Source organism: Felis catus, chromosome B1, assembly GCF_018350175.1.
Source record: "Felis catus isolate Fca126 chromosome B1, F.catus_Fca126_mat1.0, whole genome shotgun sequence".
Taxonomy (NCBI): domain Eukaryota; kingdom Metazoa; phylum Chordata; class Mammalia; order Carnivora; family Felidae; genus Felis; species Felis catus.
Genome location: NC_058371.1, coordinates 16,699,170 through 16,717,281, shown reverse-complemented (window position 1 = coordinate 16,717,281; position 18,112 = coordinate 16,699,170). Strand labels below are relative to the sequence as shown.

Below are 18,112 nucleotides of genomic sequence, written 5' to 3'. Positions count from 1 at the left end.
GGTGGCGCAGTCGGTTAGGCGTCCGACTTCAGCCAGGTCACGATCTCGCGGTCCGTGAGTTCGAGCCCCGCGCCGGGCTCTGGGCTGATGGCTCGGAGCCTGGAGCCTGTTTCCGATTCTGTGTCTCCCTCTCTCTCTGCCCCTCCCCCGTTCATGCTCTGTCTCTCTCTGTCCCAAAAATAAATAAACGTTGAAAAAAAAATTTTTTAAGTAAAAAAAATAAAAGAGCTCTCTCAACAAATGACAAAAATGCTAATGTAAAAAAGAACACCGTGACAATGTCATCGGCAAGTTTTCTTTCTAGTGGAACATAAATACTGGCACATCTAATGATTTATGGGTCCTTCGTTTTGTTGGCACTTCTTTTTAGCACCTAATATAATACCTTACATAAAGAAGGGGCTCAACAAATATCTCATAAAAATAGGCAGTAAGAGCAATCAAAACATAAAACCCTATGAAAATATACTTCCATTAAAATATACTGCCTACATAAATGTGTTCCAAAGCTATCTTCCTAAAATACAAACACGATCACCTCTTTGTTCTTGTCAAACACCCTATGGGGGCTTCCCGTTTCCTGAAGGACAAACTCCCAGGTCCTTAATGAGGAGAACAAGGCATTTCACAAACTATCACACGTCTGCCTTTTCGGTCTCATCTCTTCTTGTGCCTGCCCCAGGCTGCACTCCAGCTAGATCAACTCCTTGGGTTCCCCAAACTGCAAATTTGCTTTCCTGTCTCTGTGCTGCCCTGGAAATCCTATCCCTGATTTCCCGGACTAGCAAGACCCTCTTTATCCTTTTGGCCCAGCTTCAGTACAGCCCCTCCATGCAGCTCAGGGACTAGCCATTTTCTCTTCTCCCATGACTGCCTGGATACAGTCGTACTGAAAGGCAAATCACATTGTAACATAACTACTTATTCACTTGTATTTTCTCCCACCCAGAATGTGAGCTGTAATTTAGTAATCTAACACCGGATGAGGTTCTTGGCATGTAGTACAGGATAAAGGAATGCTTGTTGGACTGAATCGAGGGATGGCCTTGGAGGAAGATACAATTCACCTGTGACTTCCCCCGCCGGCTCATTCATTCATTTGTTCATTCATCATATCTGTCTCTACACACCAGGTGCTGTGCTAAGCAATGGATATAGGGTGAAGACAAAACAAATGATCCCCGCTCTCCTGAAGTTCATAATCCCGGAGGACAGACAGAGTTTAAATAAATAAGAGCACAAGGAGATTGTAAATGCACAACGTGCATTGTCCCTCCGTCATTGGGCCGCCCTAAAGCCCTGTCTGTGAGTGGTGGCGCTTTCAAAGTCCAGTTGTACACTTGAAGAAAAAGGTGAACCTTTCCTAAAAGGGCCACTCTGACACAAAAGATGACTGATGACCCCTGGCTGATACCTGGCAGAGGGAGCTTGCTGCCTGCCCACAATCGTTCCCCATGTCTTCTTCAATAATAGGACACCGATTTATCTAGGGCTACATGTGTCCAGCTCAAAGATGGCACTTGTGAACCTCACTTGTAACTGGGAATGGGCAACAAGACATCAGGAGAAATGCTGGAGTTACGGAAAGGTTCTCTACAAGGGGTCAACTCATAACGTGATAGGTCGATTATATCTTGATTTTAAGAGAGAACGAAAGGCGGCCAACTCAAGTGGAAAATGTGCCCCCTTGCACTCCTTTGTTTTTCCTCGCCTGGAACATGTACATGATGGCTGCGGTACAAGTAGCCATTCTAGACTGTGAATGTGCCTTAAGGGCAGAAACCACTTTCAAAAGATGGCAGAACAGAGACCCTGGGGCCAGCTTTCTACTAGCCTTGAACTTTTTGCCTCTCACTTAGGCATGGTCTTGTTTAAGCACTGTCATTTGGGTTTACACGTATATTCAGCCAAGCCTAATCCTAACAGATACCGTGATGAAACTATTTCTCGTGTTTCCAAAGATTGAACAATGACCTGAGTTTGTTTATAATTGCCGAGTTTAAAACCTTTTCACATATTACCTTACTTGATCCACATAAAAATCCTGTCAGAAAATCAGGGGATCCACTCATGTCACCTATTTTACGAAAGGCCAGCCACCAACCCCCTCACGTATCTTAGACTTGGCTCATGCTATTCCCTTGGTTTATAGACTTTGTTATGTCGTTCCTTCATTAAGTCCTCCTCCTTATCCTTCAAGACGCAGTTTAGTATCAGCTCTTAGAAGAGTTTTCCTTATCCACCCTCATGCCCACAGTAAGTTAGCTGTGAAATGATTTTTGTGCTAATTTAAACCCACAAGGACTGTTTACAAAATTGATCTTCTTCCTTCGATGTACAAATTGTCCAAGACTATTCTCGCTCGTTACCAGTTCAAGGTAACTCGCCGGCAACTAGGACCTGCGAGTCTTACTTTTGAGGACAAAGGACACGAATTCTGACTTGGGTGGGCGTGGTAAAAGAATTGCCATTCTTGATTATCATCCTAACGGGAAAAAATGAAGCCCCCTCCAGGATTCATCAAGATCACATGCTTTATTTTCCCAAGCTGTCACTGGTGTATGCTGTGTATGGTGTCACTGTGTATGCTGTCACTGGTGGGCCTTTAACTGGGTATCTACGACATCCAGGCGTTTTTGTCTGGGGCGGGGGCGGGGGAGGGGTTGTTGTCTTTCAACCATTTTTCTCATTTGGCCATTGCAACCATTTCTCATATCGGGCAATTTCTCATTTGGGCCTTTCGACCAACTCTCACATCAGGCAGCCGGAATCTCCAACATGTACCACATCAGGTATTATCACTCAGACCTCATCGCATTATTTGCTCATTTTGACGAGTAAGTCAAAATTCTAACCGAACCATTCTAACCCCACGTGCTTGTAAAGGGGGTCGAGCCCCTCTGGCTGTCGTTTCTGTGAGATTTGCAGCATGTGGCTCCCGCGGGCTTCGGCGGCCGCCTCTTCGGAGTTGGCAGAAACGGCCCAGCGCTCACCCCGCGCCTCATAACGCGTTTCAGCGGCTCAGGCGAAAGCGGCAGCATTTGTTCCGAAACGCTTCTGGCCAGGTGGTGTTTGCCAAGGCTGATGTGTTTCGGCACGAATTCAATAACGCGGTGACGGCAGGGCCCCGAGGCTTTTTCTGTGCGACCGGGCGTCGCGGCCCGGAGGCCCCTGGGCGTCACTGTTTCCAGAGGAAACAATGGTAAGTGGAAAAGGTCACCAGAGATACACTCCGTTGATCCTGGTCAGAGGGCCTCTTGGAGAACAGAGTGTGGCCCCTCGCAGCGGAGTGAAAGCAAGCAGCCTCCTCTTAACAGGTCACTTTCCAAGCCTATCGTTAGGAAGTGTAAACAACCAAATTCCGTGGGAGCGAGTGCGCTTTTTCTATATTGCTCGCAGGCTCTCTGGCAACGCAGGCCTACAAAGAAGCCCCGTATGATTTTCTTTGGCAGGACCAAGCAAGGCATATTTGTGTTGGGGCTCACCAGGGCTGGGGGTGGGCTGCGGTGGGAGGGGCAGGGAGAGTTCATGGTTCGCTAGCTTTTTCTTTTGCTATGGGCTAAGGCTACAGTTTTTCCCCCACCTGGTAGCGACGCGTATTAATGCCCGTTTTAAGATAAAGTTGTTCTTGGAAGCTACCGTGATCGGAGACGTCCATAAGCCCGGAGCTTGATAAACCTGAAATATTTAACACAATGGTGTTATTATTAACCGGTCAAGACCAAGTTCTCCGGGTTGAGGCCTGGCCAAATCTTCTTCCTGTACGTCCTGCCACATCGTCCCTGTTCTTCACCTGGAGAGAATGTAGGACTCCAAGTGAGTTTTGGTAATTGCTCATGCAATGTTCTTTTGTGGTGCACACATGTTATTTTTTGTGTTCAGAGATACTCAGATTTTAAAACCAGTTTTATATGGCTGGCATTTATAGGCTTATCGTTCGCCCTTTGGTAGGGTTTTGTTCTTCTGTAATCATTTTCTCATTTTAATGTATTCAGTAAGTAGTTTTCCAGGAAGCCTTCCCTCTGCTGGGTTTGTTTCGGTTTCTGGTACCTCTGATTTATCAAGGTCGTTCTGGATTCTTATCAAGGTCAGACTCTCTCAGAGGATATGAAGGCATCTGATTAATAGCCTGTGGGTCAGTCTGCTTCCCAGCATACTTTATTCTTAGCGGATGGAATCTTCAAAATAAATCCAATTTGCTTTGCTGAGATATTCCGATCCTCTTTCTAATCCTGCCCAACGTAGTTGTCACCCTTCCCATCTTGGTCCTATGTAACAGTGTATTGTTCATTTCGTTGCTAATGTAACTAAACATGCAAGACTTGAGAACAAACTTTAGCATATTCTATTCCATTTGTTGCTAGGAATTAGAAATTCAGTCTAAGCCTCGTAATAGCCTGTGCTGTCCCATTAAACAAACCGTGCTCAAATTCTATTCCCTAAGTTGTACAAAGAGCTTCTTTGTTACCCCAGGGACCGGATGGATCCCTTGGTAGACTGTCACCCAGCTGTGGAAGCTGGAGGGATAGGTGAGGCTGCAGGAGAACATGTTGCTTTGATCAACAGTTATCTCGCTGATTTCTACAGTGGCGAGGGAACCAGATTAAGAAGGATTTCAACGTGGGAACCAAGGGATAAGTGGCTTAATAACAGTAAAGCAGGAAATACCGGAAAATAACAGACTTCTTTCAATAAAGTACAAAATATTCCCGATACTTCCTACCAAAATGGTCTCTTAATAATGTCAATAATCATAATGATAATAACCACCTTAATCCGTCCCTAACTTATCAACTTGTAGCTTTAACTCTGATAGTTAGGCCCTCGTCAAGTAATCTTACCTTAAATCCGTTTGTGTTCTGAACACTCTCTTGTGTTTTTATTTTAATCCTTTTTTGAGAGCTTTTTACCTTGACAACAAAAACTTTCAACTTACAGAGAACTGGAAAGAATAGTAAAATAAACGAGAAATACCCTTCACCCAAGATTCACCAGGTATTGGTGTTTTCCTGTATTTTGCTAGCCCTCAGTAAACAAATCCATCCATCCATCTACGTATTTATCATTACAAGAGCTAAATTATACCATACATACACACACACGACAAATATACTTTTACGCATTATTATTCTTTCTGATGACTTAGGTGACACTTCAACACGTCTCCGAAGAACTTTAACGCCACAACACAATCACCAAGTTATGCAAATCTAAAACGCAAACAACACTATTACCAAATATACAGTCCACATTCACATTCACCAGTTGTCTCAATGATGTACTTGATGCACCTGTTCCTGGCCCAGCCCCTGGTCCAGGGTCGCACACAGCCCTCCACTGGCCTCCTTGCCCTCCTTCCATCTGTCCCAGCTCCTCGACCCTCTTTTTTCCACTTGTGCTATGTACTATTTTAAACATGAGAGCGATATTAATTTTGCCAGGCACTTCTGCTGCCAACATTTTTTGCGATGAGATTTGTAGGACCTTAGGTTTTGTCTGGGAAAATCATTCTTCATAGGATGCCTGTGGTATTCAGTATTTTTCATACTGAAAAAAACATTCTGCATGGAGATTTTCACCCACTTCCAAAGAATAAAAACCAAAACAATTAGCAGTAGGATATCTTATCAGGTTCTAATTATGTCATGAATTTAATTATAACACTTACATATATAAAACTTTTGAAAATGCTTTTAATGACCATGTTGTTTAAAATTCCACCTGAAGACAACAACCTCAACGGAGGAAAGAGGTTACAAGGGATGGACAGGAAATGTATAGGAGGAGGTAACCCAAAAGATCATCAAACATGAAGAGATATTTAGGGGCAACTGGGTGGCTCAGTCAGTTAAAAGTCTGACTTCGGCTCAGGTCACGATCTCGCGGTTCGTGGGTTCGAGCCCCATGTCGGGCTCTGTGCTGACAGCTCAGAGCCCGGAGCCTGCTTTGGATTCTATTGTCTCCCTCGTTTTCTGCCCCTCCCCCACTCGTGCTCGGCCTCTCTCTGTCTCTCAAAAATAAACGTTAAAAAAAAATTTTTTTGGGGGCGCCTGGGTGGCGCAGTCGGTTAAGCGTCCGGCTTCAGCCAGGTCACGATCTCGCGGTCTGTGAGTTCCAGCCCCGCGTCAGGCTCTGGGCTGATGGCTCAGAGCCTGGAGCCTGCTTCCCATTCTGTGTCTCCTTCTCTCTCTCTGCCCCTCCCCCATTCATGCTCTGTCTCTCTCTGTCTCAAAAATAAATAAATGTTAAAAAAAAAAAAATTTAAAAAAAAAAATTTTTTTTTAACATGAAGAGATATGTAATTCTGTTAGTAATTAGAGAATCGCAAATTAAGACAATAACAAGCTATTACTCCGCACCTATTGCATTGGCAAAAATTTTAAAGCAGTGTAATGCCAAGTGTCCTACCATGGCTCATTGGAGCAAAGATTAGAATCTGACACAGAGCATTCTAGGTAGAAAGCTGCTGGCAATTTATGAAGCATCTCATTTGGCTCAGAAAGATGAGATGGAAAAATCCTATTCGTTCCCTGAAAATCTGTATTTAGCAAAAATTTTTTTTTTTTTTTAATGAACAAGTTAGGAGGGACGATGAATGTCAGAGACATGAGGTAGAGCAGAACCAGAAGGGTCACGACAGCCATGGTGGCCAGAGCTGGGAGGGGTAGGGCTTGGGGGAGGTGAAGAAGCCAAAGGCGCAGAAATAACAGAGCTCCCCCACAGAGAGCGATACATAACAATTACTCAAGAGAGCATGAGGGGCACCACGGGACATAGAAATTAGCCTCAGTTCCTGCCAGTCTCTTACTCGGAGCAGCTTGGGTATTTTCCAGTTCTCTTTTGGGGGAGTGGCATCTGGGGACATAGTGACGCAAGAACATACAAGGTTTTTTAAAAAGAAGGCCCTCAAAATTCCCAAGGAAAATGGCTAAAAATATTCTTACACCTAGCCAAAGAATCAGTCACAGGTAGGTGTGGAATGAAGACATTTTCGGACCTACAATGCAAAGAAAACCCACCCTAAAACACGAAATGAACTAAGATGTTTCTTAATAACTTTTTCTTTAAATTTTTTTTTTTAGTTAACATATGGTGCAATATTGGTTTCAGGAGTGATAACTTTTTTAGCATGCCAACATTTAATCAAAATCACTTCAATTTTTCTGAAGTTATAATACTGACAAAGGTGTGATATTGAAAAGGTGGATTGAAACACAGACTTCACACTCTCCAGTCATTCAGCACATGTTCAGACAGTGTTTTAGGTCCTCGTCCAAATTGTTTTAAGATACTGAAATATCTTAAAGTTATAATTAAGGGGCGCCTGGGTGGCTCAGTCAGTTAAGCCTTGATCACCACTCAGGTCACAATCTCATGGTTTGTGGGTCTGAGCCCCACGTCGGGCTCCACGCTGACAGTGCAGAGCCTGCTTGGGATTCTCTGTCTCCATCTCTGTCTCTCTCAGCCCCTCCCCCGCTTGCTCCCTCTCTCTCTCTCAAAATAAAGAAATAAACACTTGCAAAAAGAAAATTAAAACATGGACGGCAAATAAGACACGGGTGGACAAGGTTGGCTTTTGGGGACGTGACAGAGCAGTAGAAGAGTCAGACGTGGAAGGGCATAGCTAACAAGTCAACGGGACGCAAAAAGTATGGCAACAGTAGAGGAACATCCCAGGTACGGCAGAAGCATGGCGGAGGCCCCTGCGTACTCTGCCTGGGAGTGTCATTGGCGGGGTGGTCTATTTGAGCAAGGTGCTGACAGATGATGTAGAAAAGGCAGATTTGGATGGAGGTCAAAGGTACTGGGCAGCTAAAATCTGGTTGAGAAGCTTTGAGGTAGCAGGGCCATCTGCTAGACAGGGAAGCAAGAAATAGGAGTAATGCAAGGTTACTGAAACGTGAGGAGTGAAGAGCGGATTATGAGGCGGAAGTTGAAGGGAGGGGCAAGTTCAAGGTGCCACACGCTGAAAGTAACTGAAGGGTAGGTAACTTAAATGAGAACAGGTGAGCAGGCTTAAAACAACATGGAGTCACGAGGACTGTACCAAGCAGAAAGGCCCATCCCCTAGATCTGTTAACCCTGAGGTGGCTCAAACCTACCAGACGTGAATGTGGTTGGAGAGGGAAGGGAAATGGGGTCACCAAATCTGCATCCACGGGGTTCTTAGCATACTAACGCTGGTGAATTGCTACGGAAGGCAAGTGTGCCGCTGGGGGTAGGGAGATGCAATACTGGGAAAACACTAAATCAATGACTACTAACAAATGAAGCATCTATATTTACAAATCCAAAGTGTTAGCGCGGCTCTTTCAAACAGGTTGCTAGAAATGAAAAAAAATGGGATGGTGTCTTAGAAATACATCACATAGACCGAGACCGATGACAGTATTGAAGAGAAGAGTGGGGATTTTGCAGAAAATATAAACGGTTAACAGCGTTAATCATGGGAAATTCCCAAAGGGGGTGACATTTTAAGGAAGGATGGGGTGTGATCCATCTAACAGAGAAAGTAAATCTATTCCTGCTTTGGAGATAATGTGTAAAGCAAAAGGTTTTTAATTTGGTTTGGATTGTTAAAGTATTTTTAAATTAAAAATAAGTTATAACTAGGTTAAATTAAATAAGTTATAATAGTTAAATGAAAAATAAGTTATAATCATTTTCTGCAATAGGAAAGGGGAATTTTTAAAATTCTATCTTAAATTGTATAATACATCAAAATATATTCAAATAACTAGATGCATGAAATCCATAGGCTGCCTCTTATAAAATATCCTTATGTGATTTGGTTGTTGTTGGGCCTATATAATGAGTCGTAGGGCTTTGTTTCAATCACATGGCTACAAGCTCATCATTTAAAAACACAAAGTATAGGGGTGTCTGGGTGACTCAGTCCATTAAGCGACCGACTTCGGCTCAGGTCATAATCCTGCAGTTTGTAGGTTGGAGCCCCAGGTCAAGCTCTGTGCTCAAAGCACAGAGCTTGGAGCCTGCTTCAGGTTCTGCATTTCCCTCTCTCTCTACCCCTCCCCAACTCACGGTCTGTCTCTCTCTCTCTCTCTCTCTCAAAAATAAAAAAAAAAAAACAATTTTTTTAAACAATAAAAATAAATAAACAAAAACACAAAGTCTAACTGCCCACATCTGCCAATCTCCCTTACGCCCATTCGATGACGTGAAGATAGAAACTGTTTTGACAATGGTTCCAATTAGCGTCTCTACAGTGACTTACATGTTATTAACCTGGAAAGACCCGAATCCATCTACTGAGAAGGGCTTCCCTTTCTCAATTTCACATGGAGCACTGGCTCATCTAGCAAAAGTTCCTCACGAAAGCTGAAAACTCAGAGCACTTGTGCTATCGGTGAAACATTTAGAAAGACACCGGAAGCTACCCTCCACGAAAAATGATGAGTTTGGGGAAAAGAAATTAACAAGCTGTGTCGGTGTGCCGCACATGATCAGCCATGCCTGCTGTCTAAGTCTGTCTGTTGGTTGTTGCCATGACTACGAAAAGCCAGGGGAACCCAATGAGCTGTCTGCAGCAGCGCTGAGAGGGCCAGCCATTTTACTTATGGAAAACCGTGTGGCATATTCTGCTGAGCTTCGCCCTGGAAGAAGCATTTTCGAAAGATCCGTTCAGAGAAGAGAGAAGAAATGGGCAGGTTAGCACGCAGTTATTACGGCCAAGCATGCCCGCGAGCTGCCGTTTGCACAAGCTGTTGCCTGCTGTTCCCATGAGCTGATTGGAGAAAGTGGAAGGCAGAGCGACCATGCTGCATATCTGCTATCAGACGGCAGAAGAGGGTTTTGTCTTGGGCAGGCAAGCTTCCCCTGCAGTGTTATCGCAGCTGTTCTCTAGCTGCTTATCCTGAAAACTAGTGACCCCAAAGGAGGGCGTTACCATCTGCGAACGGCGGTCCTGTGCGCGGCTGCTGCATATGAGCCGCAGGTCTGAAGAAGCAGGTGTGTGCTCCGATGGGCACCGGACTGTAACGCAGGCGGGCGCTCTCGGGTGTACCTGCTTCCTGTTAACAGATTGTTGGCTCGCAGAGAATCTGCCTACACGCTGAGACCGAGGCTGGGAAGGAGGTCCCTGCGTATCCGCTTGACTGACAGAGGTAAGCTTCTTTGCCCTTTTTTTTTTTTTTTTTTAAGCAATGCATAACAATAATTCGGAGCAAAACTTAACCTCAAAGATTTACACTCATCGTGCTTTCTGGATTTCCCAGAGAAGCATGCACATACACACGCACTCATACACACACACACACACACACACACACATTTCCATAAAATAGTGTCAGAAACACAGAGTTGTTATAGTGACTTGGGCTCCGGAAATTGTATGACAAAAAAAAAAAATTACAATATGCCTCAGAGTTTAAGATATTTAGTGTGGTAACAAACCATGACAGCTTGTTGTTCTGGACAGTCTTCATAACCAACAACCTTTCTCCCTTATACACAATGGATCCTTTTATTCACTGTACTTTGACATATATTAAGAGAACTACATGGAAAATCGGCAGTGTGAAAATTATGGAGCATTTCTGAAGCTTCATAAATGATTTCTTTCACAGCCCTTAACAGCACACCCACGTATACATTTCAATCAAGGAATTCCGTTCCCTATTTAGGTCACGACAGCCAGTGGATTTTGCACTTGCTTATTTTGAGCTTAGAGTCGTGGCGTGCCGTTTGATTTACTTCAGGGTACTTGCAAAGCAAACGGTGTAGATATTGGAAGCGGCTCACACTTCCTTTCCTAGTATCACGCATGCCACGCTAGCCCAGAGCACAACACCCCCATTGTGCTCCCCACCCCCCCCACCCCCCCCCCACCCCCGGCTCAGCATCCAAGGAAAGAAAGGAAGTGGGAGCTCTGCACTGAGTTCAAGCACGGCTATATAGTATGTGCCGGTAAACTTCTTCTATTGCCCAGTTTTTCTCCCAAGCGGATAGGTTTCAGAGACAGAGACCGAAACCAAACACACTGCACACCTCCTGCAAACACTAATGTTTGCTGCGGATGTTTGTTGTCAATAGCACAGACTTTGGATTGCAGGACGAGTTGCCCCATAGTGAGTATTTCTTTGATTGAGAGTCTCTGAGGAACAGAGCTGTTTCTGTGCATTGAAATGGGTCAAATCAAAAGCATTGAGAAGGAAATGAGCAAATAACGATTAAATTCGGTTTCAACAACATTCCTGCTTTCCCTAAGTCAACTCTATTGTTGGTTGACCAACGTATCAGATCGTTTACAATGCTACTGAAAATATTTCATGCAAAACATTTTGTTGGAAGCTTTGAATAAAAAGCTCTACCGAAGACTGAGGCTACCATGAAAGGTAAAATAAAGAATATCTGAGAGCTCCTCCTAAGAAATGTATTTTTATTGCTTCCTTTTTCCCCAAAATACGGATGACATGGGAATCACCTTTATTAAGTATAATATAATTTTTATTGCTACATATGAGCGTACGTCACCTGTTTCACAGAGACAGCAATGGCAAAAGCCCTCCAGTAAGTGACTTATAAAGTAGAGGGAGAATATCTTTCAAAACTTGTGTTCTAAATGTCACCGGTACTCAAGATACAAAGACACAGACTGAGCAAACTCAGTCTAGGGAATCACGTTCAAACATTTAATAGTGAGAACGAACAGGAATGATGCCTATTTGTTGCATGTGAGGCGTTGTATGGAATAAAATGGAAGTGATAGCATTGTACTCCACTCATGTTTAGCTTTCAAAGGAAAGCTACATGAACAGACTTAGTTTTGAGCTAAATTCTGTAAATAAAAGTATCAGCCAAGGAAGTGTTTCTGTTACAACAGAATAAAAGGTAGAGGGAGCTTCTCTCCAATTTAATTCCTTTTAGAACTTTGCACAAAAAGAAAAAAAACGCTTAGAATTAGCACAGCGAAAAGACCTGCAACAAGAAAACAATTTTGTATTCGTTTTTCTTCGAGGGGCCGTGAGACGAACAATCTGCGGAATACCTCAGGTGCACCTGCTGCCGCGCCTTCTGCCTTCGTGGGGGCACCATGCGCGAGGGGACCCTTGGCTCACGGGAGGGGTGACACACAAACTTTATACCTGTGCTATTTTCCCCTACATTAATAACCTTTAAAGGCGATATGCTACAAAAGATTAGCATTCTAAGTCCACTGGTGCACGGCACATCTACACAGTTATTAATTCAACAACTTTAAGAACCACATACAGAGATGTAATACCTATCTTTCAAAACCACCCCTTAGCTTTTGTCTATTTACGTATCCTTACTTTCTGCCACTTCCCAGATCACTTGCTAGCAATATCAAATACTTTGTAATCTCCCAAATGCACTATGCCAAACTTTTTTTTTAATGTTGTTTTTTTGTTTTGGTTTTTTGGAGAGAGAGAGGGCACGAGCAGGGAAGGGGCAGAGAGAAAGGGAGACGCAGAATCCCGAGCAGGCTTTAGGCTCTGAGCTGTCAGCCCAGAGCCCGACGCGGGGCTCGAACTCACGGGCCGCGAGATCGTGACCTGAGCTGAAGTCAGACGCTTAACCGACTGAGCCACCCAGGCGCTCCACGATACCAAACTTTGGCAAAGCCTCTGTACAGCCTTTTCTTTAAATCTCCCCAAAGTGGCAGCCACCTGTCATGTATCCTTCAAAATGTAGCCAGGATGTCTCCCCAGATGCTTCCTCACTTTCTCCTTCGCCTACATCTGAATCTTATGTCTGTAGTTCTGCTCCCTGTACCGTACTGCATCCTGTCTCTGCTCACAGGCTCCCAGAGTTTTATTGACCCATCAATGTACTTTGCCCAGTGTCTAGAACTTGGCATTTAGTCATTGTCCCGGTAACCTCAAACTTCACTATTTTCGTATTAGTTACTGTAAATACAGACTTGATCTCAAAACAGAAAACCTATTATATATTATACTACCTTATCAGAGAAACTCAAGATATTGAAAAGTAGCAATGAGTCTCTAATTTCCCTCACGATGAAAAGATGGCTTCGGGGCCACAATGTGATAAAAGCTATAAATGTCCTATATCAGCAATTTTTGAGGAATGATTTTACAAAATGTAAACTTTAAACAGAAATGGCTTGAAAGCTTTAGTAACTAGAAGATGCTGGGGTTTTTTTATTTACAGGTATTACGAATTTGCAGGGGTAAATAAGTATAGTAAGTACTCCTATTAGAAGTTCATTCTAAAATCAGACCATTTAAGATTAATATTGAATTGCTGATAATTGATAATTACAACGAAGATACTTATGGAATTATTTTTCATACTGAAGCTGGAAGAAAGTAGAGGTCATGAACTGGAAAGAGACCAAGTAATTGACATAGAACCTATAATTGCAGAAATTCTTTTAATTTTCCTAAATAAGTCTAAATGATTACTGGTAATCACCGGTTACGTTAGGCTTACATTAGGCTACAACTTGGGCTCCTGGGTGAACCTGTTAGTATCTCTGTTAATATACACACACTTCTGGTTATACAAACTTCCCACACTTTTACTATACTATATGGCATGATAATGATTTTTTTAGTTAGGCCTAAAGGTTTATAGCCTTTTTGTGAAAAAGTTGACACAATGCTGTAATCAAAAATAAGAATGGATTAGGAATTTTACTAAGAAGAATTTAATATATATTACTTTGTGTCCACAATAACCATGTTGAAAGCAGAAGTTGTATTTAATATTATATGAAATTTGTGCATAAATTAGCAAAGATTAGGAAGTTTCAAATATCCAAATGTTTGAAATAGACATCAAAATATTTAGAAAAATCACTTAAGTTCAGGTTTCTAGGGGCGCCTGGGAGGCTCAGTCAGTTGAGCGACCGACTTCGGCTCAGGTGATGATATCACAGTTCATGGGTTCAAGCCCCACATCGGGCTCTGTGCTGATGGCTCAGAGCCCGGAGCCTGCTTTGGATTCTGTGTCTCCCTTTCTCTCTCTGCCCCTCCCCCCACTCACACTCTGTCTCTCTCTCTCTCAAAAATAAATAAACATTAAAAAATTAAAAAAAAAATTCAAGTTTCTGCACTTTTTCACATTATGATTCAGCATTGACTTTTATAATAAGTATAAAATAAATGGCAACTCTTAATTGTCATGCTGTCCTTTTAAGGCTTACTTTGGCTATCTTCCAGCTGATTTTAATGTATAGCATGCTAATTAAATAAAAGTGTAAGATGACATCGGTTCTATTCATCTTAAAGAACTAAGCACATTTAATCAGCTATTTTAAATCGTCCATAGTAATTAGACTTCAGGAAACGTGATTCTGTAGTATTTCTACATCATTTTTAGTCTTTTCTATTTTAAGTAAGTTATATTTTGAAGGCCTAAATGATTTATAACTACATTTGATATTAAAATGAGTCTGTTCTTGTTGCATTTTATAATAAAGTATTATAATATTTTATTGTATTAGCTATTTTTTCAAAATGTTCCCCAAACTAATGATTTCTTTATGGATATGTATATCAAATTCTAAATGATCACTGCAAAAAACTGTATGGTGATTTTCCAAATCTCTTTACCTCATTTCTGAAAAAGTTAAGACATATGCCTTTAGCCTTAAGGAAACACCTCTGTAGCTACCGAGTTCCCATATTGACAATTAAGAACTCTTATTCCAGCTTAAGGTTAATTAAGATCATCTTATTTAAGTGACAGAGAACCAGCAAAGACAAGTTTCCTTGTTCGTGTTTTTTTTTTTTTTTTCTTAAGTTTTAACAGCGTGACATAGCGATCTGGAACTATACTTTCTTGTCTCCTAGTCTTCAACACAGAAATGTCTATTTCACCAGCTAGGAATTTTAGCCAAAAGACAGTGGTTTTCTCCTTCCCCATGCAGGTCAGGTAGGCATATGTCCAGCGTTGATAATGCACCTTTAAAAAGCATTACTTAGGGGCGCCTGGGTGGCGTAGTCGGTTAAGCGTCCGACTTCAGCCAGGTCACGATCTCGCGGTCTGTGAGTTCGAGCCCCACGTCAGGCTCTGGGCTGATGGCTCGGAGCCTGGAGCCTGTTTCCGATTCTGTGTCTCCCTCTCTCTCTGCCCCTCGCCCGTTCATGCTCTGTCTCTCTCTGTCCCCAAAATAAAATAAAAAACGTTGAAAAAAAATTTAAAAAAAATAAAAAGCATTATTTGAAAGAAAAACAAAAAGGTTTTCACTTTTCTTAAATCTAACTAAAGATCTCACTTTCAAGGGAAATTTTCCTACCCCCCCCCAAATAATAATAACATAGCAATATTATCATTATAGTTCCTAATTTATTTTTACATCCATGTTACAATTTAAGGAAAATTTATTTTTAATCGAGTATAGTATCTGAAAGTTTCAGTGCTTTTTAAAATTTGTATGGTTGTCTACTTTTTAAATGCTTTACTTTCTATTTAACCTAGACATTCAATCTTTTGACTTTGTTTATGTTTTCTCAATTGTCAGCATAAATTGCGAATCAAAAATACTTTGTTGTGATCAATTATATCCTCATTGATTGGAGAGTGAGTCCAATCAATGTAATAATAATTCTTCATTTTGGATTCTTTTCCTCATAATTTTTTTTTCAGGAATGTGAGGAACAGCATAAAACCTGCAGGCTCTAAACCTCCTGATGTTCTCTTCAGAACAGTGGTTAAAAGGCTCAGCCATAAGGAATCCAAAAAACGACAGCACAAATAAGCTTGTAACCAAGCTTTGCAGCCCTTGTTAAAATTCTCTAAGAGTGCAAGCAGGGAATGGCATGAGGAATGGTGTTTTTGTTTTAATGCACAGAAAAAGCATCTGCAAATGAGACATTCTAAAGAATTATTATCGGCCATGCCGTAGAGAACGTATCTGTGTAAATAGTCATCCTGTCCTCCTCTAAGAAGTTGAAGTCCCTGTACCGTCTTCTAAGTGGGGAAAGTTAGCTTCTTGAAAGGCATTTGCCCTCTATGAAGGTGACCATGGTAGAGACAGCAGCCCTTTGATCAAAACAAAACAAAACTGAAAACAAAACATGCACACGCCTTTGACTTTGTGGGGAATCATCTACCATCTGGTGACAAGTCAGCTACTTCTGGCTCTTTAGACTGTAGTAATATCAGATCATAAGGCTTTATAAGTTTTCCTACACTTAACATTACTAATCCAGAAAAGCAACACTTGGTGGCTTAAAAGGGAGCTATTTCGTAGATTATCAAGATGCCTTCACATCTAAGTGTTTCAATTCTCTGTGTTTAAGTTAACAAAGGAAAAAATATCGGGTAACAATTTCATCCGTCCTGGGCTAATTGTGTCATCTGGTGAACAGTTTGAGCCCTCTCTGAAACGAGTGTACCTAATCTGTCAGATACATAATTGCAGTATAGTAAATATTATATACTATATCCTGTGGGGATAAGCAACTTCTAAAAGCATTTGCCTCTCAATATCTAGATTTAAAAATGTACCTGGCATAGCATTATTAGTAGCAAGGATGATTACTAGTAGCGAAGATTAAAAAAAAACTGATAACCACTTAGTTGTTCTGGAACGGTGTGAATAAACTTGCGTTGTTTGATATACCTTGAGCACTGGCTTGAACTGTTTAGGTAGCAGAAGTCAACAAGGGCGCAGAAAGTAACAAGAGCTAGCAGGAGGAAAAGGGCCAGGTTGCTTGGGCAGAGCGAGTTACAGGGAAAACGTGGCTTGCTTTAGAAGAGCGGCTGGAACATTGCAGGCATGCAGCAAATAGGTCAATATATGAAATATTCAGTCGGTATTTGTTGAATGATAAATGGCTCATAGTGATCAGTTCTTCCCTGTGTTGTGCTAATGCTGCCTGAATTCAGAGACAAAGTAATAATTTACAACAACTATGATTTTTCTGAAATCATAAAATAAAATGACATAAATAAATAGAAACATATTTAACATAAATAAAAAACATCACAATTTTAGAAAATGCTATTACTTTAAAAATTAAATTACAGTCTTCCTGGTGAGAAGCACTGTATTTAAGAATTCTAGGGGCGCCTGGGTGGCGCAGTCGGTTAAGCGTCCGACTTCAGCCAGGTCACGATCTCGCGGTCTGTGAGTTCCAGCCCCGCGTCGGGCTCTGGGCTGATGGCTCAGAGCCTGGAGCCTGTTTCCGATTCTGTGTCTCCCTCTCTCTCTGCCCCTCCCCCGTTCATGCTCTGTCTCTCTCTGTCCCAAAAATAAATAAATGTTGAAAAAAAAAATTAAAAAAAAAAATAAAAAATAAAAAATAAAAAAAGAATTCTATAAAACAAGAGTGGAACCAGAAGCTTAGATAAAGCTCAAATGTAACACATCGTTTGGTAAATAATTCAGACCAAGAAAAATTGATTTCTACTCTTCACTTTCTTAAAGCCTCTGGTTATAATCGCATTCATCAAGCAGTATGACCAACTAAAGTTAAATTTTTCCTTTTTAAATAAGCCTAAGAGAGAAAGTTTAAACCTAAAATTACAAAATTTAAGATCTTTATTTTAAGGCTTTAAAATACAGTTAAATAGAGGAGCACCTGGGTGGCTCAGTCGGGTAAGTGCCTGACCAGCTCGGGACATGATCTCATGGTTCATGAGTTCGAGCCCCACGTCGGGCTCTGTGCTGACAGCTCAGAGCCTGGAGCCTGCTTTCGATTCTGTGTCTCCCACTCTCTCTGCCGCTGCTGCTCACACCATCTCCCTCTCTCTCAAAAATAGATAAACATTAAAAAATATATATATTTATATATATATATTTATATATATATTTATATTTATTTATATATATAAATAAATAATATATATAATAATATAATATATATATAAATATATATAAATATATATATTTAAATATATTTAAATATATATTTAATATATATATTAATATATTAATATATTTAAATATTTAAATTAAATTAAATTGAAATTAAAATTTAAATTAAATTAAATTTAAATTAAATTAAATTTAAATTAAAATTAAATTAAATTAAATTAAATTAAAATTTAAATATATTAATATATTTAAATATATTTATAAATATATATTTAAATAAATACATAAATATATATTTATAAATATATATATTTATATATATATTTATATATTTATATT

The 18,112-nt window shown here is 41.0% G+C and overlaps 1 protein-coding gene and 1 long non-coding RNA gene across 6 annotated transcripts in view; one reads left to right on the top strand and one right to left on the bottom strand.

Moving 5' to 3' along the window:
* Positions 1-18,112, bottom strand: part of LOC111560096 — a 268,612-nt gene that overhangs the window by 56,616 nt on the left and 193,884 nt on the right. The window lies entirely within an intron of this gene.
* SORBS2 (sorbin and SH3 domain containing 2) overlaps positions 9,413-18,112 on the top strand; it is a 226,131-nt gene continuing 217,431 nt past the window's right edge. The window contains exon 1 of one of the 5 annotated variants that reach the window (XM_023252324.2): positions 9,413-10,124. The gene's annotated coding sequence lies outside the window, so the exon portion shown is untranslated. The remainder of the gene's footprint in view (positions 10,125-18,112) is intronic. The other 4 variants (XM_045056819.1, XM_045056818.1, XM_045056820.1 and 1 more) reach the window with 4 other exon arrangements.